The sequence below is a fragment of the Myodes glareolus genome, chromosome 16 (genome assembly GCF_982192425.1).
Source record: "Myodes glareolus chromosome 16, mMyoGla1.1, whole genome shotgun sequence".
Lineage (NCBI taxonomy): Eukaryota > Metazoa > Chordata > Mammalia > Rodentia > Cricetidae > Myodes > Myodes glareolus.
The window spans coordinates 63,639,135-63,662,731 of NC_142041.1; the positions used below are offsets into that span (position 1 = coordinate 63,639,135).

The 23,597-nt window shown below is 38.4% G+C and overlaps 1 protein-coding gene and 1 long non-coding RNA gene across 2 annotated transcripts in view; one reads left to right on the forward strand and one right to left on the reverse strand.

Moving 5' to 3' along the window:
• The window catches only part of Hnf4g (hepatocyte nuclear factor 4 gamma), a 141,304-nt gene that overhangs the window by 72,063 nt on the left and 45,644 nt on the right, over positions 1 to 23,597 (forward strand). The gene's annotated exons all lie outside the window — the stretch shown is intronic.
• On the reverse strand, positions 6,541 to 18,848 carry LOC146891490 (uncharacterized). The gene is made up of 2 exons (XR_014997468.2): positions 18,763 to 18,848; positions 6,541 to 7,197 (listed from the first exon to the last, which is right to left on the reverse strand). It is a non-coding gene; the product is annotated as an uncharacterized LOC146891490 (long non-coding RNA).

Sequence of the window (23,597 nt, forward strand, 5' to 3'; positions counted from 1 at the left end):
CCCCCCCCTCCCAACACCCTCCCACTCCCCCCACTCCCCCCCTCCTTCCCCTCCGTCCCCCAGGGCAGTCAGGGTTTCCTGCCCTGTGGGAAGCTCCAGCTCCCTCCCCCTCCCTCCAGGTCCAGGAAGGCTAGCATCCAAACAGACTGGATCCCCAAAATCCAGCATATGCAGAGGAAACAGGTCCCAGTGTCATAGTCAATGGCTTTTCAGAAAGACCCCGGGCCAGCCACAGTCAGAGAATCCGGCCAAATTCCGAGAATCTGTCTAGATCACGTCCTCGTTCAGTCCCAGTCCGGCTGGCCCTGGTAAACTCTCATCAGATCCGTTCCCTTGTATCAGTGGGTGATAGCATCCCTCGCAGTACTGATTTCGTTTTTCATGTTCCTCCTCCTTCCGCTCCCCCTCCGGACCTCGGGGGGCTCAATCCGGTCCTCCAATGTGGGCCTCCGACTGCATAGCCGTCCTTCGCCAGAGGAAGGATCTATGGTGATAAGCAAAATATGCATCAGTATGGTCATGGGCCACGGCCGATTCAGGCACCCTCTCCTCTGTCCAGAGAGCAATCTGGGGGATTTCTCCTTGGACCTGGGATCCCATATATAATCAAGTCTCCTGTAAACCCTAAAATGGCTCCCTTAGTTGAAATATATTGTTCCCTGATCCCATATTCATCCTACCTCCCTCCCCCCCCCATCCCCGGCCACCAAGCTTTCCCCGTTCCTCCCCTACTCCCTTCTCTCTAGTCCTCTCCCCCTCCATCGACCCTCCCACCCCCCCATGCACCCGAGGTTACCTGGGACTCATGTATATTTCCTACCTCCTGGTGGATAGCTAAATAATCTTCATCAGGTTCATCTTCTTATTTAGCTTCACTAGGATCACGAATAATAGGCTCAAAGACCTTTAATTATGGTTAGAATCCACTTATGAGTGAATACATACCGTGTTCCTCTTTTTGGGTCTGGCTTACCTCACTCAGTAAAGCGTTTTCTATTTCCATCCATTTGCATGCAAAATTCAAGATGTCATTGTTTTTTACCGCCGAGTAAAACTCTAATGTATATATGTTCCACACCTTTTTTAACCATTCTTCTATTGAGGGGCACCTAGGTTGTTTCCATGATCTGGCTATTACAAATAGTGCAGCTATGAACATAGTTGAACAAATGCTTTTGTAGTATGTTAGGGAATCTTTAGGGTATATTCCCAAGAGTGGTATTGCTGGGTCCTGAGGGAGGTTGACTCCCAGTTTCCTGAGAAACCGCCACACTGATTTCCACAGTGGCTGCACGAGTTTGCACTCCCACCAACAATGGATGAGTGTTCCCCTCACCCCACATCCTCTCCAGCATAGGCTATCGTTGGTGTTTTTGACTTTAGCTATTCTGACAGGTGTAAGATGGTATCTCAAAGTGGTTTTGATTTGCATTTCCCTGATCGCTAGGGAGGTTGAGCATGACCTTAAGTGTCTTCTGGCCATTCGAAGTTCATCTGTTGTGAATTCTCTGTTAAGTTCAGTACCCCATTTTTTAATTGGGTTAATTAGAGTTTTAGTGCCTAGTTTCTTGAGTTCTTTGTATATTTTGGAGATCAGACCTTTGTCTGATGAGGGGTTGGTGAAGATCTTCTCCCAGTCAGAAGGCAGCCTTTTTGTCCTACTGACAGTGTCCTTTGCTTTACAGAAGCTTCCCAGTTTCAGTAGATCCCATTTATTCATTGTTTCTCTTATTGTCTGTGCTGCTGGGGTCCTACTTAGGAAGAGGCCTCCTGTGCCTAAATCTTGTAGACTACTTCCCACTTTCTCTTCTATCAGGTTCAAAGTGGACGAATTAATGTTGATGTCTTTAATCCATTTGGACTTGATTTTTGTGCATGGTGATAGATATGGATCTACTTTCATTTTTTTTACAGGTTGACATCCAGTTATGCCAGCACCATTTGTTAAAGATGCTTTCCTTCTTCCATTGTATACCTTTAGCTCCCTTGTCGAAAATTAGGTGTTCATAAGTTTGTGGGTTAATATCTGGGTCTTCTATTCGATTCCATAAGTCGACTTCACCCTTCATGATAGCCACAAATAGCATAAAATATCTTGGGGTTACTCTAACCAAGGAAGTGAAAGACCTATTTGACAAAAACTTTAAGTCTTTGAAGAAAGAAATTGAGGAGGATACCAGAAAATGGAAAGACCTCCCCTGCTCTTGGATTGGGAGAATCAACATAGTAAAAATGGCAATTCTACCAAAAGCAATCTATAGATTCAATGCAATCCCCATCAAAATCCCATCAAACTTCTTCACAGACCTTGAGAGAACAATAATCAAGTTTATATGGCAAAACAAAAAACCCAGGATAGCCAAAACAATCTTATACAATAAAAGAACTTCTGGAGGCATTACCATCCCTGACTTCAAACTCTATTATAGAGCTACAGTATTGAAAACTCTGTGTCTTTAGGTAAGAGTATCATTTTTCCTTACTATAAAGAGAAAGAATAATAGTGGTATTTATATTATCTATAAAAAGCGTTAATAGAAGTCTGCATATTGAACTTAATGAACATAAGTCCTAATGTAGACATAAGAAACATCTCCTCTCCCGAATATGATGGTTGTAAAACCCAAGACTGTTTGTGGTTCTTCCTACATTGAGATATTCTGTGTAGAAGCAGACCATGGACTCCTCTTTCACAAAAATATTTAGACAAATAATATTCATAAGCCACAGGTTGGAAAATGCTACTATTACCTAAAATGATGCTAATCATAAGTAAAAAATGTGTAAAACTAATAAAACTTAATTTTTAAAAAAGATTCATATTATAAAGTCTAACTTATGACCTAGGGACCATGTCACGAGGTGTCTATGATGATTGTGACATGTTGCTGATATTTCATCACAGTAGATACATGATGAAAATAAAAGTAAAAATTAGCTATTATACATTTGTATTATGATATTTTATAGGCAAATGTATTGTAATTTGAATCCTGAAAACCCTATCATTGCTATTTCTAGTGAAAAGTCCCAGGTTTTATGGGGTAGGGGCTTGGATCATGAAGACTTATATGTAGGAATGGGCAGCTATCTCTAGTCAGGGTCTGTGCACAAGGCATTAGCGTAAAAAAACAGACTGGAAACAGGCGTGGTTTTCAAATGAGTTTATTACATATTTTGGTGTCAACTCCTGGCATATTGTGCATGTTTTTTTCCTCACTTTTTTCATTTACTTTTAATTTGAAAATGTATATTCATGCATTTATTAGAGGTGGGCTTTTCTAGGACAGCTCGTGGGACCCAGTTTTCTGCTTCCACCTTATGGATCCTGAGTCAGTCAGTCAAGTATGGGGCCAAGTACGTTTACCCACTCCTTACCTTGCTGGGCCTCCTTTATTTTTGAGGCAGGCTACGAAGTAGTGTAGGCTGAATGCAAACTTCTTTTGTAGCTATGGATTCTTGGTGGTCTTCTGGCCTTGGTCTTCTCAGTGCTGGATTGATGGGATACACTGTCTTATAAGGTGAATGCTGGTTCTTACCTTTATTCCAATGTTGCATGGTCCAAGTGAAGTCTACTCTTTCTACCCAGTCATTCCTTTGTGGTCCTACCAAGCAGCTTTCTTCTCTTCTTAACCATACCTTAGCATCTAAGACTACACTGTGGTCCTATGAGTGTTTCCTCTAAAAGTATAAAGCTAGTAACAGATGCAGAAATGAAGGATTCCTTCAGTCTGGTTCTTTGAATAACAACGTAATGACAAAGTAATAGGAAGCCGCGTGCCCCTGAAAGCAGAATTAAAGCATATATTTCATATAAAATGTATGATTCCACACCAGCTTGGAGTGTTATTATAACCGCTTGCACTTATGCACGCTAATACATACCAGGCTCTCACCAATAATAACCAAATTAACTACATCCTTTCCTAGAATATATGATTTTTCGTGTTAAATGCATCTTATGTATTCCTCACAACAGCATACAAGTTGGGTTTTGTTTTCTTATTTTGAAGAGGAGAATCAAAGAATGTAATTTGTTTCATACCTTACCCAAGCCCATTGAGTTTACAGCCACCCCAGCTGTTCATTCAGTGAACATTCATTCACTCAGTAGACACAAGCGGAAGGCCAAACACACATTGTTAGCCTTGATTTATAAGCAATAAGACTAACTTTTCTCGAGAAAAAACAAAAACAAACAAAACACAGAGAAAAAAACAGCAGCACTGATCCTAGCAGGCTGTGTGTATTCCCTTGCACCGTTAGAGACAGGGTGGCTCTCCACCAGCAAGGACTGTGTGCATGCTAAAGTGCTGTAGGGAGCTGCTGCCCGGCGCTGGGAGTGGTTTCCTATTTATGTCCACTGCTGAGAAAGAGGTCAAATTCAAAGCCAAGTCATTGCGTCCACTGAATGGTTATCACTTTTAAGCCATCCCAAAATAGGAAGCTAAGGATCTACAGGGACAGAGCTAGACTTACGTAAACCAAGAGTTGCAGGCTTTTCTCCACCGTGAAGACCTTCTGGGAACGTGACTCCCTTCTTTCTTATGAAGTGAACCGTGCAGGGAAATGCTATGAAGTTACATCTTGAAAATGTATTTTGCAAATGTTGATACCTAGTGAGTATTTATAAGAAAGATAACGAGCTGGGTATTTGTTGGCACACGCCTTTAATCCCAGCACATGGGAAGCAGAGGCAGGTGGATCTCTGTGAGCATGAGGCCAGCCTGGTCTACAGAATGAATTACAGGTTAGGCTCCAAAACGATACCCTGTCTCAAAATTTTTTCCACAATCATGTATTTTCTCTTTTTACATATTTTTGCAATTATATTTTAAGATGATTTCATATAACCTTCATAATGGTTTTTATCTCTTTCCCATTCAAACATTTGATAAGCATATATTATTCCTGTTCATACAAGAATTGCAATGTTTATCATCAACTTTTATTTATTTCATTAGGTTGGGTTATGGGTTTTAAAAAGATATTGAATTCTTACTTTTAATTTCCTTACGGTAAGAGCAGTATTATTAGCACATACGTACGCATGGTATATGGAGAGTATACATGCAAAAGTGAAGATGTGGAGGTCAGAGTTCAACTTCGAGGAACCAGTTCTCTCCTCCTTCCTTAACTTGGCTGCAGGGATGGAACTCGGGTCATCGGATTTACAGGGTTTGCTTTACCTGCTGCTTTTACCCTTTCATCATTCTTAGTCATTAAAATTGATTTATAATTAATTGAGTGTGAGCGCCCACATATGGGCTTGAGTGTGTGTGTGTAAGCGTGTGCACACACATGTGCTGTTTTTCTGTAGGGATGTGAGGCTGCAGCTCACACATGGAGGACAGGAGACGCCTCTTTAGATCCTGAGGATTAACTCAAGCCATCAGCTTTTACTCTGAGCTCTCTCTGCTTGGCTCATGCTTTTGCTTTGATATATTGTTTTTCAAATTTATTTTAAAAATTAAATTTAATTGCTAATTGTCATATATTTTTTCTTATTTTTTCAGTTGCTCTATTTTCTACTATGAGAAAAAATATGACATTTTGAATGTCATATGTTTGAGGACCATTGTATTAATAGTGGAATTTAAATATTTATATATATGTGTGTGAGTACTTATGTACATTATACACTTACATACATGCATATACACTAAATAATTATGAACCTACTTGCCCATGAAAAGTATGATTCCACACTTTGTTTAAAAATGTTGGAAAATCTGACTGACTAGAATGGTAAACCTTCTCGAAGAAGGCAAAGATTGAAATGGGATTTGTAAAATTGTGCTCAATAATTTAGCAGGAAGTAGGAAGTCAATGGCACAGGAAGACGAAGAAAGTGAGGAAAAGGAGTGCTGGAGAGATGGGTCAGGGGGTAAGAGCACAGGTTGCTTTCCCCAAGGACCCAGGTTCAATTCCTAGGTCCCTCATGCAGACTCACAACTACCGGTAATTCCATCTGCAAGGTATCTTCTGGCCACCATGGGCGCTGGACATGTCTGTGGTACATAGATACTCATACAAGCAAATCACCCATAAATGTAATAAAATAAAATATTTAAAATGTTGCTTACGAAACAGGAGAGAAAGCAGTCACCCTTTAGTTCCCTTATGGTGTTCAAAATATAGAAAGGAAAACTCATGAAGTAGATGGGTTTGCATTACAGGAAAGGACATGACATACACCAACAGGGTCTTTCATTATAGGTGCACAAATTGGGCTTTAATTTGTGCCCATTGAGAATGCAGCTCCTGAGCAGAGATCAATTTGTTTTCATTAAGCATAGCAAATAAAAACTGCACATTAAAAGACTATGAGCCATATGCACTCAGAAACTTTCCTGTCAAGTGCAGGCGGTGTGCTTTATTAACCCTTGAAATTATTGCCGAGACTAGTGCTTCAAACATACGTGGTCATTATTTCTCTTTTTAATGAATGAATAATGTTGAAGTGTCATCTTTTAAATCCTCAGTTTCATATACTTCTCCCAACTCAGCATATACAGAAACATGTATTAAAATGCAAAATAGTGAAAAATATATTTTGATTTAATAATAAATATCTGTTTTTAGGAGGTAACAATAGTCATTTAAACTTAAATTGATTTAAATTATGGCCTGCCAGCCCTACGCAAAGTAACATTTTGGGGTTTAAGGATCTGTCTAGGTTTTTCGGTTTAGTTTCCATCGAGGAGTAATTTATGCCAATAGTAAACCATTTATCTCATTAAGTAATCAAAAGTGCAGCCAGAAAATCATGATTATAGAAGAGAAAAAAAATGACAGAGTTCGGGGCAAAAGTGAATGTCTTGCTTATTCCACTAGTGCGTTTGTAATTGATTTATGCGTCATACTTTTAAGATTTTAATATCAAATGATCAAATAAAGCCTCCCTACCCCTCTCGCCATGCCCTGTCATTGGACATCACAGCAGAGGTGTGTCTGTTTCCATGTGGGTAGCTTCTGTGTGGCTGTAATAGGTCTACAATCCACATGTAGAAAACATTCGTGCGTTTGCGTTCACCTTTGTCATTTTGTACGCAGCTGCTAAGGACGAGAGGAAGGTATGACAAAAAGCTGTCAGGTAGTGGGGTCAGCATTTCCTCAGCGTTGTCACAGTGCTCAGAATTCTCAATGCATATAAACTCCCGAGATGCCGGTGTTTAATAGTCTTGTCCGGAACCGCTGTAAATTTGTCAATGTACAAAAATCAGTACATTTTCAATTTGTCATATAAAATTTACCACTCAGTAAATGTATTGTGTCAAGAGAGATAATGCAATAATTATAAATAACTACCATCCTATTGGAAAAGGAAAACAATATCAATATTTCAATAATGTATCTGCCTTGTTAAGTACCAGTCACATATTTTATTCCTTTCCAACAAAATCTTTGGCTTTTGTGAACTATATGTCTGTAAAGCTGTATTTCTGATAGTCATTTAAAGACCTATGAGAGAAAGAACATAATACCGAAACTAGTATCTAAGGTCTCTTACTTCTTCAATAATAATTTAATATTTTAATCCAGTTTTATTTACCTTTGTTTGTCTAGATATTTTGCCTGCATGTATGTCTGTGCACCATGCGAAGGCCAGCGGGGGCCTTCATATGGGTGCTTGGAATCAAACCTAGGTGCTCTGGAAGAGCAAACTGGGCCCACTGTTGAACCATCTCCTCAGCTGATATTTTAAATAGTATGAACATTTTTGGAGGCTACAAAAATAAAGCAAAATCTATTGTAAAATGAGCTTCTCTTTCTTTGGTTTCTGAGGACAGAGTCTTGCTATGTGTATTTGCTGTGATGTGTACTTTGCACCAGAGCTTGTGCCTCAGCCTCCTGAAGCTGCTATTACAGGCCAAAACCAGGATTCTTGGCTCTGTAATATACTTCTTGAAGGGTACTAATAAACTTCCAAGCACCATTCCGTTCACTCCTAGCTCTTTATTCCTTTCTTGCCATTCAGCTTACCTGACATCTACTGGCAGAGCTCTGTTGACCTCTTGAATATGTCTAGACATCTTGAATATGTCTAGACATTTTAAATTATTGCCAACTCAGCCCATGTTTATAAACTTCCTAATGCTTGGACTATTTTTTTATTCTTATCTTTGTGTTTGCTGTGGCTCTCAATGCATAATTCCTCATATAAATGTTTTCCATGTGTCAGTTGCAGTGGTTCACTGGGCATTTATGACCTGGTAGTTATATTCTCTCATATTCTTTCTCTCTCATATTCTCTCTCTCTCTCTCTCTCTCTCTCTCTCTCTCTCTCTCTCTCTCTCTCTCTCACACACACACACACACAAACACATCTGTTTTCAATACTAGGGATGATCTCCTGGCTTTGTGTACTTTATGCAAGCTCTCTACCTCCAAACTATATCTCCAATTCAATATTTTCTAACTTATAACATGAGGGAATTTGTTCTCTAGTATTAGAATGTATCTTGAACTCTGCATCTTTCCTATTTAACCTAATAAAAGAGAAGATCCTTCTGCAAAGTTCAAACACCTGCAATTCATGTCATGCGATAGCTCGTAAAACATTGATGTTTTCATTTCACAAAAGCCCGCACTCAAAAAATAAAAAAAGTCCACACTCTAATTGTTGCTCCAATCAGAAAACAAAAGTCACCAGAATCATAAAACAAGTTTTGCTGTGATGGAGTGATGAAAATCCCCTCTTAGCTGTAATGGAGTGACCCAAGTCCCTTCTTAGCTGTAATAGAGTAATTTTAATCCCTCCTTGTTTATGGAAATATCTGTAAATAAGCATGGTTGTGCTGTGCTTCCGATAACCTGGATAAACTTTCGTGACTCTGTAAATTGTAGTTTTAGGGGAAATCAAAGTCAACAAAATCAAAATTATCTTATCACTTTGTATTCGAATGGTCAATAAAGCTATCCAAAGGTCTTTCAAAATGGTTGCCTTTGTGTGTGTGTGTGTGTGTGAGTGTGTGTGTGTGTGTGTGTGTGTGTGTTTAGAGGTATGTATATATGTATGTGTGTGAGTTTGTGTGTGTGTATTTGTGTGCATGTATATGTGTGTGTACTCACCTGCAAGGTGATCAAGATAGAAACTTAGGCCTGTGACTGCTAGACTAGCCTCTTACCATGAAGCTACATTTCTAGCTTAGCAGAACAGTTCCAAATTCTTGAATATCATTTATTTAGTTAAATTGCTGATATTTGACCATTTTCAAGAAAATATATGCTTTGAGCATATCATCTCATTCTATGCTATCTTCTCCTTTTTTATTCCCCAGCCTTCAAGTTAGTCCGCTTTATTCTGTTACACAGTTGTGCTTCTATTTTCATGTCATTGTCCATGTATGCATATGTATATACGTATATGTATGTATGCATATATATACACACACATATATATATACATAAATATTCCATTTTTAGCCTGTATTAATTTGCTTAATATTATTATCTCTACTTGTATCTAGTTTATGGCAAGTGACATATTTTACTTTTCCTTATGTCTAGAAAAAATTCCTCTGTCTATCTATCCCAGCCCAACCTTCTCAACTCCTCTGCTGATAATCAACTGTGGTTGCTGAAATTATGCTTTACATCCAGGATCTATAGTTGCAGAAAAGCAAGCATGTTCTTATGTCATCAAAGCATGTCTAAGCTCACTAGGCCAAGGAAATCTCACTGGCTATTTGTGGGAAGAAGTGCTAACTGGTGGATGCAGTATACCCAAGGAAAGGATTTCACCATAGAGAAATTAACATAGGTATAAATCACAGAAATAAAAGTGATAAATGTCTCCCTGAGAAAAATATTAACATTCTTTGTATAACTTCTGGGGAGAAGAAATTATTATCAACTGGTTGCAGAAAATATTTTATCATAATTGTTATTTTGGCTTTTTGTTTCTTTGTTTTATTTTCCTTCCTGAAGTTTTTGTTTTGTTTTTTTCTGGTCACTTTTGGAAATCTGGTTATACCAAACTTTTGTTAGTTTATGTTGAATATATTATAGAATTATTATTTTGGAATCATTCCTAGAAGACTTAGAAAAATTTTAAGACACACATTATTTAAATGGACTTAGGGCATCTGTTCTCAAAATCAGAGTAGATACACAGTAAATAAAATGATTCAATAGTAACTCAAAAATTCTCATCATGAGAAGCGTTGGATTTTAAAGTCACTGAAGAGTCATAGGAAGCTTTCGAAGATGCGCCATCCTTTGAGATACTTAGGAACACAGAAAGGAAAGGGTGCCCTTTAACCCATTCTGTGGTGCATTGTTCTGATCCTCAAACTAGGTAATAATGTCAGAAATCAATGAAATCACAGACAGGTGCAAAGCCCTTAACAAAACACCAGTGATTCAAATGTAATGTAAGCAAGGATTGTGACCTATTGTAGTGGTTAACATCTTTAATCCCTGAACTCAGAAGCCAGAGGCAGGGTGACTGCTGTGCATTTGAGGCCAGCCTCAGATTGTATAGCAAATTTCTGATCATCCAAGGCTATTCAGTGAGACAATATTTTAAAACCATAACAACAATCACATATCAAGCAAATGAAAAAGGATTATGCAGTATAACCAAGTAGGAATTTTTTCACACAAATAACAAAACAAGAAAAAAGCAATGTCTACTGAAAGAATAAAGCTGAGCACACACAGACACACAGACACATGCACACATTTGGCAAAGTATAACAAAATATGGCACATTTTCATGATAAATAATTTGTCAGCTAGGCATAGATGTTCAACCAGCTAAAGCTTGCCTATTAGAAAACATCTATCTAAATCATATTAAAGATGAAGACTGGAAGTCTTTCCCAAAGACTAGGAAAAGATAAAGATGACTGCATTTATAACGTCAATTTCACATATTTCTGGCAGTCCTAGACAGCACATAAAGAAAAAAAAGAAAATTCATTTGCAAAGAAAGAAATAAAATTATTTCCATTTCTAATAATAATATATAGTGTTTTTATATTGGGAAATTATTTTAAAAAGTCACAGTTATGAAAACTGAAAAATATGTTCAACAGGTTGTAGGATTCAAAGTTCATATAAAATCATTTGCATCTCTATACAGTAACAATGAAACAGTAAATAATTAGGTATACAGTACCATGATAAAAATAGATACATAGATAAATGGGAAGGGCTAGAATCCAGTCATTTATAGTTAATTAATTTTGATAAGTTAAAAACTCTCTGTAACTAAATATGGAAATTATAATTTTCCAAAATCCATGTTAGGAAGCCTGGCAAATGGCAAGCAATGAATGATTTAGAATGAAACTAAACCCCTGCCTGAAAGCATGTAAAAATAACTCCAAATGATCAGTGATGGCAACAGTGCAGCTAGAACCCAGAACATTCAAAGGACACCAAAAACAGCAACCACAAATCAAAACAATAGGATTATAAACATCTATGCTCTCAGGGACACAAGGAGGTTGAGACAATTCACAAATTTGGAGATGCCATTTGCAAATACTATACCAAAAGAAACAATCTCATTATTCTGCCCTTCTTGGTGCAATTATGAATAAACTGTTAGCATATCTTATTGTTTACTAATGTATATGCATATTTGTATATGCATATTTGAATCACCTTAAAGCAGTATTACATGGAAAAGAAAACATAAAGCCAGCACCTTGTAACTTCAGTCTTCTGTTTCTCACTCTCACACATTGTCAGAGAGGATATCTTTGAGCTATCCATGACTTCATATGCAACATTGAAATTCTGGCAGAAATTCAACTGTCTATTAGAAGGCTATTAAAAAATTCACTGTTCAATAATATATGAAAACTTTTTGAATATATATTCAAATCAAATATGCAGATTGAATATTTATTCATACTTTAGAAGCACAAAGCACATACATACATACAGAGTATAAAACACATATAGATACTCTCTAGACAGATACGTAACTGGAAAACAATGAGGCTTTTCAAAATGATGTCACTAAAAAGAACATTACAGAGTCTTAGATGCATGGTTTGTAAGTATTTCAAGAGAGTTTCTGTATTAAAGGAAAATGTTAGCCAAGAGAATTTGGCACTGGATATTTGTTTTTGTTGTATGCTACACCTTGGGCAACCTGCTAAACTTTCTAGGTCATATTTTCAATTCTGTAAAATAGAGATAAAAAGTACTGGTTACTTTCATATATGTTAATGCCAAAAATCCAAAGAAGTTGTCAGGTAGCATAAGGCTTGACATGGGAGGTCATTAAATCAATAGCATATATTATTTTTACTGTGTTATGATACATAAGCACCTAAGATTTTTGAGGATGTGATGTTCTTAGATTTCTAGGAAAGAAACTGCCAAGATATTCTAGTAGTGACTGCCAGTCCCAGTCAAGTCCTGTCCCTGGTTCTGGAAAACAAGCCCATCATAATCATCATTGTGATTATGTATTAAGTACTTTGTTACTTTCCAAGTCTTTACCAAAGCTTGATGATTGAGCTGAATTAGTGCCTCTCCTATAAAACTCTCTTCCTTTTTTGAATTATGAAATTTTTGTTTTGTTTTTTAGGCAGGAGAGAGGATTCAAGTCACCTACAGCAATAGTGCTGAGCGTTTAGGAGAAACTTGGGTGTGCCTGTGGGTGTCAGTTGGTCATCTATGACAAATAGCATGGTAACAACTATAATCCTTTGCTGACGGTGAGAAATGGTTTAAAGTCAGTAAGCAGGAAGTTCCGGGTCATCTAAGGGCCTAGGAATCACTATAGACTGTTTTCAGGATACATGCATATAAATTGCATCCATAATCCTAAAAGTCAATAAAATTCTGAGCATGATCAGGAAAGAAAGTAAAAAATACAATCTTAACCTTTGTGTTATAAACAGTATTTCTGTCTTTAAAGTACCAAGAATAGTTATGGATATTAAACCTTAAGAAAGATACATTCTTAGAACTGGGATTACTGTGTCAAATGTTGAGACTGTTTTTAAAATTCATTGCATATGCGCATACACAAACACACACACATACACACACATACATTTTTGAGAAAGGCAAATTATATTGCCATCATCACTATATAAATTATTTTGATTATCTACAAACTATGATATTCTCACAGATGTCATTTAAAAATTAGTGAATATTCAGGGCATTAAGTTATATTTTGAGTTTATTACAATGATTACAAACTGAACATTTTCCAATGTTGGGTTTTAATTTATAATTTTCTGCCTAAGATGTGCATTTATGAACTTCTGATGGTATTAATTAGTTTAGTGAGATTTAGTTGCTGTTTTACCAAGGAAAATAATGCTTTTTACTTATAAGCAAAGTGGGGAATTTGAAGTGTGATTTATGGAATCACAAAAGCTCATTTGAACATATCAGTCATCATAGGTTTCTTGTATGTTCCTGATCTCTTTGATAAAATCTTCTGAGAACAGACTCAGTGTCTTAGTTTGGGTTTCTGTAGCTGTGAAGAGACAGCATGATCACGCAACCCTTATGGCTATGTGCAGGCAGGTGTGGTGCTGGAGCTGAGAGTGCTACTGTTTACAGGCAACAGGAAGTCAGCTGAAACCCTGGGTGGTATCCTAAGCATAGGAAACTCAAAGCCCACCCTCATAGTGACACACTTCCTCCAATAAAGCCACACCCACTCCATCAAAGCCACACCTTCTAATAGTGCCACTCCCTGATATTATGGTGCCAATTACATTCAGATTACCATGGCCAGAAAGGCAATGAAAGATGGTGTGTTTGGGTAACACAGCAGAAAGCTGGAGATCTTGGCAGGTGCTGGAAAGAGGAAGAGAAAAAAGGAGGAAGATAAATAAGTTCTAAAGCTTAGAACTTGGGCTGATGACTCCTTCATGCAGGTTGGCAAGCCACTACCTGGAAAAATGGCTTTGGCATATCTAGGTGCACATCTAATTAAGGGGATAGCTAGTTATCCCGCACATTTTCTCTTCATATCCTATTGTGTATGATTTCTCTTTACCTTTAGGATTTTGGTTACAATCTAAGACATTAGATTACAAAACTGAGTTTCCCCTTTAAGGCACTTCCTTGCATTTTCTAGACTAGGAAAGCATCTGCTGTCTATGCCAAAAGGGTCTCCCACTGATCAAGCCACTTCTAAAGGGCAACAGTGCTTGTCAACATACTGGTAGTCATATGTCCCAAAGGGGATCCCTAGCATTAAAGTCTCCCATTGTGGACCTTAGAAAGAGTATTATTTACCACTGACCATGCCTTTGTGACAAAGCAGGCAGACATTGATATTCAGATTTCCCAAGGAGCTTTGGGTTCAATAGCTGCAAATGGCTTTTTATTTTCTTTCTCTCTGCCTGGTATCTCCTACCAAACCTCACCTTTGAATTCTACCCTTCAAGGAATATGGACCCTTTAATCTTATTAGGAAAGACAGATTTCATTCTTCTGGATCTACTTCCTGTTGGGTAAGATTATAGTACCTGTGCATAGGCACATTCCTTGCTAACTAAGGAGAGGAAGCCAGTGCCTTGCAAAGGTTACACGTTTGCTGCTGGACTGAAAGGTCCTGGTAGACGAAATGTTCTTCTGGTGAAACTATCTGTAATCTCTTGATGGATCATCAACTGGAAGTGGAATTTTTGGATTCTGGAAGTGATGAACTTTACTATTATGTTGAGAAGTCAGATCTTAGAAATCATACTTCGAATATAATGTGCAGAGAGGTCCAAGTTCAGAAAATGGCAAATAAAATTAAAGTTAAAACTCTCGCAGACACGCTTCAATGGTGATCATGTCCTTGACTATGTTTCTAGAGGTGTGCCCTGGATTATAAATATGAAAGTCAGTTCCCTGTCGTTTAGAATTGGTTCACATTTGTATAACAAGAAATTTTATTTTTCCCTTTGAGACAAGATTAGCTCTGTAGCCTTAGCTAACTGGAACTCACTATCTAGAGCAAACTAGTTTCAAACTCACATAAAACCTCTTGATTCTATTTCCAGAGTGCTGGAATTATAGGTATGTGCTACCAAACGCATTCTAAAAGGTTTTGTTAATAAGAACAAAGACTTCAATTAGCTCTGCTAAGAGGCAATGTAAAGCTAACTAATTTTCCAAGATGCTACAGGTTGGTGATTCAGGGGAGGTGTTTTTACCTCATATGGCCCCAGTAGTGAAGGAAACCGAAGTGATCATATTTTTTTGTGGGGTTTTATGAGGTTACTTCATGATGGGTGAACCTATTCCAAGAGGCAGTCATGTGTCACAATGGATGGGCTCCTCAGAATGACGATAAATGTGAAGGCAGATTAAGTTACACGGAAGTAGGTGTGATAGAAAAATAGACCTATGTCCATCCCATGGGAGAACTGAGAGCTAATACTTTCTTAGTAAAATCCAGAAAAGTAGGTATTAAATCATGGAAAAAAAACAAAACAAAACAAAAGGAGATAAACCAGGAACATGACATGAGGGAGTCAAGGGAGTTTCCTCAACTTGAGAAAACCTTTGTGTATAGTTAGGTCCAGGAATCATGTCCAATAAAGGCATTTTTCCTCTAAATAAGATTAAGTGAGCAGATAGATCCAGTAATTGCCAGTTGCAGCACAAAATCTGTCTAGGACACAATTACCAATTGCTGCAAAATTATTGGATTGAAAGATTATAATAGACTTCCAAGGTCCAAAGGTCATGAGGGAGTGGGGAGATAGGAGGAATGGTGCAATTTATTACCTTGGTTTTCCTACCGTAAGAAACAGTCAAAGCTTGGAGTTAGTAATATCTTGAGAAAGGAATAGAAGATAGATTTGAACACTACAAATTAGTGTGCTCCAGTTGTCCCACAATGTCATGGAGATCCCCTGGGAACTGAGACTCATAGGAGGAATGAAGTGATACACGCTGGAAACAGGAGTAAAAAGCAGAGGCCTTGTCGGCTGGTCTTGAGGATAAATAGACCATATCAAACATTATTGGGAATTTTCTCAACCAGCCATAATAGTAGTGATGATAAATAGAACTGGGTTCCCATTTACAGGCTATAGATCCATCTTGACAGAGAAACAGACTGCTTTAAAGGCTAAGCCTAACCAGTGTCAGGAGCCCATCAGGTGCATACGTCAAAGTGTGGTAGCTTTGAATCATGGCCCCATAGATGTCCTTATCTTTGGGGTCATTTTTGGGGGGAAGCTACCCAGGGTGTGAGTTAGTTCCAGATCCTGGTAGAGTTCTCTCAGCTCTTATCTGGAACATTTTAGGAAAGGTGCTTTAATCTGGACAGGTTTATTTAACTAAGAATGTCCTGGAATTTGACAGGAGTTTGTGTACATAATAAGACTTTTGAAGGGATGAAAGATAAATTTGAAAAGCATATGGGACCGGAATGAGAGCGTTTTGTCCCTTAGTCACCGGGCCACAGTGTGTTAGAGCCTTTGTAATGTGTCAGTATTTCTACACGGCATGTCTGCTGATGTTCTTGGAGGAGCCTGTGATAGCTGGCCAAGTGCTCTGTTCCTTTTCAAGTCCAGTCTGGTTCTTTTTCTCATTATCATTAGATCTTCCACTCTTCTGTGGCATTTTTCTGTTAGGTGTTGAAGATCATGTGTTTGCAGGTTAAAAATGAACTTTTTCATACTAAGGTTGGTTAAAGTTCTTTAGGGATTACTTTTAAGGGTGTCGAATAAGCTCCCTGGCTTCTTCAGGTATTTTCTCTAATGGTCCTGGTATCTACTGGGATGGGTTCAGGCTTTCTTGATCTTGTAACATTCTTTGGAAACCCTGAGGACTTTTTCCTCCTTATTGAGGCTTCTCTTACTGACTCTTCACTAAGTAGAGTCCAGTGCCTGAAGACTTTGCATGGTTTTTGGTCAAGCACTGGGTGACTTGTCAGAGTTGAAAGACTCTTAGAGGCATTTTACTGTCCCCTGGGACCTAACTTGTGCACAAAAGTAGGGGTCAAGGAAAGAATAATGCCTCTCTTGACCTTTCATATTATATAACTTCGACATCTGTCCAGTTGTTGAATGCCCATGAGGTCAGCACCAAAGGGAACAAAGAATTTCAATTTTAGCTTTTATATAACATTTAGGTAAGCTTAGAAATTTGACACATTTTAGTTCTCAGATGCTTGATAATTTATAGTCACACACATAACAGTAAATTACCTTGGTGACCTAAATTAATTGTTATGCTGATTTGTTTTTTATGGCCTTGATGTTTTTATTACAAATTAAATTATTTCTTATGACTAAGCAACCCTCAGGTCTTCTAGTTATTTCTGAGAGGAAGAAAATGAGCTTGAGCCTCTCATCTGCATGACTCTATGGTTTATAGTGAGCTATAATCATTAGAAACATGGAAGATGGGGATTTTTTAGTTCTATCCAGTAATGTAGATAATTAAGAAACTTTTACCAAAATCTGGATTGTGTTCCACTCTCAATACTGTTTTCTTTTATACTGCCACTGAGAAATTTATTTTTTTGAAAGGTTTTATGGTTAGTTTCTTTGGGTTTGGAGAGGCTTTCTCTCTCCCTTGTTGGCATTCTGTGAACATGTTTTAGGTTTTGAAGCCAGGTGCTGGCTTTAGCAGGAAATATCTGAGGTAGTTACTGATTTGTAAGCTCAATGCTGCTGCAAACATGGGGTGGACTTTTGACAAGACATTTCACTCAGCGCTTCCCCAGCTACAAGCTGCAATGTTGCTTTAAGATATCTCAAAGCTCCTAACTGTGTGGCCTTACTGATTTGCATGTCAGTACTCATTTAGAACATGCAAAGGAGTCTGAGTGTGTCTGCTCTCCCATGGGGTAGCATGTTCCCACCTCAAGTTCACCATTTTCCAACAAAAGAAGTTACAAAGGATAAAAAAGTAGAGATCTCAAAACCAGAACTTTTTGAAGTTTCATCCATTCACTACAACAAAATGAAAGCAAAGCTATAGCAAAATGTTGAACAACCTCTGCTTTGCTTTTCTGTTTTGAAAGCCTTAGTTGAACTGCTCTCACCTTAGGAAGGGATAGAGACAGTCATATTGCAGATCTCATGGGAGCTGCAAAATGCTACCTGATACTGGGACATGAATGTTTGGTAGGTAGTTAGTCGTTCTTTCCACATTTTAAATAAAGTTTGAGGTTTTGTTCCTGTTGAAGAGGAATGTGATTGATTCTTTTAACTATCTAGTAAGAGTTTAAGTGCTTTGTAGAAACACAAGCTCTGAATAATTAACTTTGCTTACCACTCAGTGACTGAAGTGGAATGACCCTTGGCTGTCTGTTTGTAATAAATAACAAAGCACATTCTAATTAAATTTTTATTAGGAAATGTTGTCCCAAGAATGTACTTGGAGACAAAACTAAAGTCTTAAAATTGGTAAGTTTAATGATTATTTTTCTCTTGATGAAAATACATGTTTTGCATTTAAATAATTCTCTGTATCATTTTAAGAGGGTTATATAAATATGTCAATGTACATAATATTGTATATATGGAGAGAATTACAGATTCTTTATACTATAGCTGCATACCAATCTTTTAGTATAGCATAAAGTATAGCCCAGAAAAAATATGGCAGTCCCCAAACCTTGCAGGTGTGGTGACATTTAAGAATCTGGGTTTGGATATTTTGTGTAAAAAAATTGTTGGTTTAATATTTTCTTTGACTGATGAATCTATTTCCTCTATCATATCTTCAATGCCTGAAATTCTTTCTTGGAACTAGAAAAAAACACCCTGAGTGAGGTAACCCAGACCCAGAAAGACAAACATGGTATGTACTTACCACATAAGTAGATATTAGATGCAAAGCAAAGGACAACCAGCCTGTAGTCCACAACCCCAGAGAGGCCAGGAAACAAGGAAGACCCTAAGAGAGACATACATTATTCCTCTGGGAAGGGGAAATAGACAAGATCTCCTGAGTAAATTGAGAGCATGGGGATGGGGGTGGAAGGGTGGGAGGGAAGTGAGGAGGGGAGAAGGGAAGAGGGAGAAGAACATGAGGGATCAGGAATATTGAGTTGGGAGAATATTGGAGAGGGAAAGCAAGAAAAGAGATATCTTGATAGAGGGAGTCATTACGGAGTTAGCAAAATAACCCGGCAATAGGGAAAATCTCAGGAATCCATGAGGACGACCCCAGCTAAGAATCTAAGCAATAGAGAGGGTGCCTGAACTGGCCTTCCCCTGTAATCTGATTGTTGACTACCTCAATTGTCATCACAGAACCTTCATCCAGTAAGTGATGGAAGCTGAGATCTGTGGATGTGGAGATCCACAGGCAAGCACTAGGCCAGCTCCTGGAATCCAGTAGTAGGTAGGGAGGAGCAATAATATGAGTAAAGGGGTCAAGACCATGATGGGGAAACAGCTGACCTGAGCTAGTGGGAGCTCACTGACTCTGAACTGACAGCTGGGGAATCTGCATAGGACCAAACTAGGACCCCTGAATGTGAGGGAGAGCTGTATGGCTGGAGCAGACTGTGGGGCCAATGGCAGTGGGACCAGGATTTATTTCTAGTGCATGAACTGGCTTTTTGGAGTCCATTCATGGACTTGTTCAGCCTAAATGGTACTGCCTAAGGGAGATGTGACAGACCTTGTTGACTCCCCATGGGAAACCTTACCCTCTCTGAGAAGTGGATGGGGCCCTGGGGTGGGGGGAAGGTGGGGAAAGCAGGAGGAGGCGAGGGAGAGGAAACCAAGTTTGGTACGTGAAATTTAAAAAGCTAAAAAGAAAGAATCTGGGTTTGTCTGATAATTAAGAGGAGCAGGCTATGGAGCTGAGAGGGAGGAGAAGGATGCTTAGGAGGACTTGGAGTGGGGAAGACTGTGGGGTAGAAATTGGAAATGCAGTTCTCATATAAGAAATTCTCAAGACATAATGTTTAAAAATCTGGCTTTGAAAGTTCAGCTAACGTACAAATTTGATAAAAATATAAATTCACCTTTCAAGATAATAAAAGCAAAGTAGCCTCCTTGCTCTAGGGGCTTTGTCAGTAGATCTCAAGAGCAGAAACCCTGCTCCTCTATTGTGAGGAGTTGTTTATCTCAGGCTTGAACTCTTCCCTCCTTTCATCCTTTTGAATAATACTGCGCTAAAGTGAATCTCTGATTAATATTTAAATGCACATGCGGTGAAATAGGTAACCTAATCAGAGAAAATAATTAACAAACCTACTCATTCTCATTCCTTCTAATTCCTACAAGGAAGCATGTGTCTTGATTGCTACAATATCATTCCCTTTGACCTCCTTTCGAAGTCACAGCCTAATAAAGCTGGTGTTTCAACTGTCGCGGTGGACACTTCATTACGACTTCCAAATTGTTTCTGAATGGGCAACTGATTTGTCTCTATTCTATTTTTCCTTTGCTCTTACTCTGCAAAGAAGACATCTGTAGGAATTGTTTGCCATCTTCTGGTAGATTCTGTAATAGAATTTAAGGACAGAGTCCCCTAACTTAGGTGGACAATAAGGGAAAAAAGACGGTTGTTGTTTGACCAGAACAATGACAAGCCTTTACGCAGTACCTAATGTATAATGCACCTTTACGTGATAATGTAGGGTGACGTCTGGCTCTGAGTGTAAGCACAACAATTTTATCTGAGCTGACAATTTGTGGGTCTATAGGAAGATGGTATGTGTACACAGGTATTGCATATATGTGTATATATTTATGTGACAGTATAGGGTATATAATATTCATATATTAGGAATCATAGATAGATACAACTTACTTCTATTTACCCATCTATCTACATAGATTCTTAACTACCTTTGACATAGTCTCCATTTCTGTGGTCTTATCACCCAGAAGGAGAAGGGGGAAAAACTTTTTTTGTTTTCAGTACTGCGGGTCAGATTCTGATTTCACATATTCTAAGCAGGTGCTCTTCCACTAAGCTATATTCTTTGCTTTAAAATTTAATTTAAAAATTTTGCTTTTTTAAAAAATTAGTGTTATAATGTTTGTGCTTTGCTCTTATTTTCTATTTGGAGATGAGATCTTGCTATGAAATGCAGGCTAGCCTGGAACTCATGACCTTCATATGTCAGCTTCCTGAGTGCTTCGATTACAAACTTGCAACATCAGACTCAACCCTATCTTTAGATATTCTTAAATGAAGATTGACATGCTAACAGAAAGTAAACCTACTGCCTAAAACATATTTGGAGACTAACAGAGCAAAATAAGCCCATTGAAGAAATATTTAAGCTTTCTTAGATTATATATACGCACACACACACACACACACACACACACACACACACACACACACATATATATATATATATATATCCAGCTTAGTGTCTCTAGTTAATCAATAACAGAATGCCCATGGGGGCCGGTCTACAGCCAAGTGGTAGAGAACTTGCCTTGAGTGCCTGAGGCCCTAAGTTTTGTTCCCAACATATCAAGGAAGAAAAAAGAGAAAAAGAGAATATGGGAATCCATCTACCTTAAGACCCAGCTATATCACTACTGGGCATATACCCAAATTATGTTCCATCATGCTACAAAGACAGTTACTCACCTATGTCCATAGCAACTTTATTTGTGATAGTCAGAACTGGAAATAACCTAGGTGTTCCTCAGTCAAAGGATGGAGGAAGAAAATGTGGTACATTTACATTATGGAGCATTATTCAGCTGTTAAAAACAGTGACATTATGAAATTTGCTGGCAAATGAATGGAACTAGAAAAGGTCATCCTGAGTGAGGGAACCCAGACCCAGAAAGACAAACATGATTGGTGCTTAGTGGAAAAGTCATTAGAGAGGCTTCACCCAGCAACTGGGAAAAAGATGCAAACCCACAGCCACACATTAGGAGGAGCTTGAGGCATCCTGCACAAGAGGAGGAGAAAGAATTGTAAAAGCCAGTGGTTCAAGGGTACCATGAGAAAACCCAGAGACTATACTAACCTGGCCTCAGAGGGTCTCACAGAGCCTGCATGGGACTGGCCTTGGTCTTTGCCTTATTTATTACAGTTGTGTAACTTGGTCTTCTTGTGGACTCCAAAAAGTGGGAACAGAGGCTGTCTTTGACTCTGTTGTCTCCTTGTGGGCGGGGGCCTTGTTTTGCTTTAATAGAAGAGGGGGTGCTTAGTTCTCACTGTAACTTGATATATCATGGCTGCCTGAAGTCTTTGGGAGGCCTGTCCTTCTCTGAAGAGAAACAGAGGTGGGAGGGATAAGAAGGGAAGTGAGAGGGGACTGGAAGGAGAGGAGGAAGGGGAAACTTTGGTCAGGATGTGAACGCAAAAACAAACAACAAAATTGTGACTAGTGTGACAATATTAATTTAAAAATTGATACTGAAAGAAGTAGATACTTTAGAATGTAATAGAAACAAAATACATTTAAAATATTTATAGTCTGGAGAAAGGACTTTGCAATTTTGAATGGGTACTGCTCTTGCAGAAGACCGTGGTGTCGTTCCCAGCACGCACACAGCAGCTCACAGCTGCCTGTACTCCCAGCTCCAGGAAATAAAGTATTCTCTTTGTGCCAGCTTTGAGTCCTTACACACACAGTGCACATAAACTCAATCCCACGAACAAACATATGCATAGAAAGAAGAAATAATAATAATAAAAAGATCTTCAAAAGCACCATCAGAATTTAACTTTAATGATTACATACTCTAGGTGTAAAAAATAATAGTGACTGTTTGGATGATGTTTACTATAATCTTTAGCTAATAGCAGTAATTGCTCTGACTTAGAGAACAATTTACTTATATTGAATGCTCTAAAAGACCATTCTGGTACCAGAAGTTTGGGTCATTTGAAAACTCTGATCAGAGATAAATTTATACTCTTCATCTGTAACATTAATTTGACACTATGTTTTACTTGACAATTTTCGTTTGAATATTATTGTGGATCACTTGGTAAACTACAGTGATTTCAGAGATCTGGGAACACATGAAAACACAAGAAATAAATATTAGATGAAATCTTCTGTACTAATATCCACTGCATGGGCTGAGAGATGACTCTGTCAGTATGGTGCAGCGTTCGAAGATTAAAGACCTGAGTTCAGATCCCCAATACAACATAGAAGGCATGGTAGCATGTCTGTCATGGGAGCAGAAACAGGAAGATCCCATGGTCTCACCAGTCTGCCAGCCTAGTCTAATCAGCATAATGCATATTCAGTGAGGATCCTGCCTTAACAAATATAGTGGAGCGTGGAAGAAGAAAATACCAGATATCAGCTTCTAGCATCCAGAGGGCCACACACATATACATATCCTCATCCTCACGTGCAGTGTGGTACCTCCACCAGTTGTCAAAAGAGCTCCTTATTATCCGATTCCCCCTTCATAGAAGTTGAGGGTCAAAATCATTCCTTTATGACAGCCGGGGATGTGACTTGATGGTTTTCCTAATATATCTTGTAAATTTTGGTTGATTGATGATTCAGATGTTAGTGTAAAGGAAAATTATTGCAAGTGTGTGTGATTCAAACATGTCCCCTGGCATTTGCTGACCTTGGTATCGTTAAAGAAGAGAGCCTTTGCCATCAGACAGTGTTCTGAGTTACAGCTCCGTGTGATGCTGCAAAGGGACAGTCACATCCTCAAGTCACTGGGACTTCATTTCTTCTC